We start from the raw sequence: 1,641 nt of genomic DNA, 5'->3' as shown, positions 1-1,641 counted from the left end.
ATCCCTGCACCCCAATTCCTTTCCACTCACAATCCTTGCCCGGTGCCCCCTCTTCTCTGTCCTGGGAGGAGGGATCCAGAAGGGACACCTAAGGCTGCGGCCAGTACACAAGCGACTGCAGATCCCAGGGCCCACGTCCCTCCCTTGCAGCCTCCTCTTCTTCCAGCCCCTTCGNATAGATTGATAGCGGCTTCCTGAAAATGCGACGATGCACGTGGAAAGGGAAAGACATGGATACACGAAAGGGGGTCCCGCCGGTTCCTCCCTGAGCCTTGGAACAGCTCCGTGCGTGCGGGGCCCTGAGGAGCACGGACGCCTCTACAGCGCTGTCGCGGGACGCCAGGAAACGCAAGTAGGACATGAATGCAATAATTAAAAGAAGAAGAAAGCAATAAGGATGCACCTAAAAGAAACAGAAAAACGCGGAGAGGAAAGGAATGAGAGAGCAAATTTAACTTTTAGGGGCAGAAACTAGCACAGGAATGGAGCGCGAGGCTGAGGAGGGCTGGGCCCCGGGCAGAGGCCAGGGGGTCCCGCAGAAACTTCTGGAGGAAGAGGGGCCAGGCGGCTGTCCCAGCCCCATGTTTGGGCAGATTAATGGAGTCGCGGCTCCCGCGCCCGAGTCCTGCCCTGGGNGGGCTCCCATAGATGTCCCCCCTTGAGACGGGGGCCTGACACTCAGCCCTCTGCCCGTCTTAACGGGACCCGGCTTTGGGGAAAGACGGGAGGAGGGGGTGCGCACGGGGGTGGGGAGCCCCTCAGGGGATCCCCACCCGCGTGCTGCCGGAGGGAGCTCCCGGTCGGCGACAGTGACGCCCGGCCGGTCCCTGCCCCGCTGCAGGCTCCGCGGGAGCCCGGCCGCCTCTCCGGAGCGGACTGTGTGCGGGGCCGCGGGTGTCCGCAGCCCGCGTTCCCTGCACAGGCGTCCGGCCCCGCCGTGGTCCCCAGGGCGTGGGCCGCACTCTCCGTGGACACTCCTGCGGATCCGGGCCGGGCGGGGTGGCCCGGCAGGCGGCGTCCGCAGCTGGGAGGCGGCGGGGTTCTCTCCGGGGTATACAGCCCCCGGGGTGCCGGCTGCTCGGGCGGCTTTAGCTCAGGTCGTGACCTCAGGGTTCATGGGTTCCAGCCCCGAGTCGGGCTCTGTGCTCGGGGTTCGGAGCCTGGAGCCTGTTTCAGATCCTGTGTCTCCCTCTCTCTCTGACCCTCCCCTGCTCACGCTCTGTTTCTCTGTCCCAAAACTAAACATAATAAACAGAAACATAATAATAATAATAGTTGCCTGAGAAGGGGGTTCCCTCCTCTGGGAGAGTACAGAGGGCTCAGACCCTAGGCTGGGGGTTCAGCGTGATTTAGGACCTGTCTCGTCTCTTGCAGAAGTGGATTGGGGGTAAGAGCAAAGCACGCTTCAGGCTTCAAAGCGTGCTGGCGCTCGAGGGCCAAATGCCTGCGTGAACTTTGTTCTGGGAAGACACAGAAGGGCCCCTTCCCCAGAGGCGCCCTCTTCTCCCTCGGCTGAGGAAGGACAGGACCCAGGACCGGTGTGGGGTGGAGGCCCTGAAATCCTCACCTGAGCAACTTCCTGTGTGGCTTGGGGCCTGTGGGGGAGGGGAGGAGGGGCCCCCCCCCCCCCCCGCCCCCCCG

Source organism: Crocuta crocuta, unplaced genomic scaffold (genome assembly GCF_008692635.1).
Source record: "Crocuta crocuta isolate KB4526 unplaced genomic scaffold, BGI_CrCroc_1.0 scaffold243, whole genome shotgun sequence".
In the NCBI taxonomy this organism is placed as follows: Eukaryota; Metazoa; Chordata; class Mammalia; order Carnivora; family Hyaenidae; genus Crocuta; species Crocuta crocuta.
Note: the sequence above shows the minus strand (reverse complement) of the source record.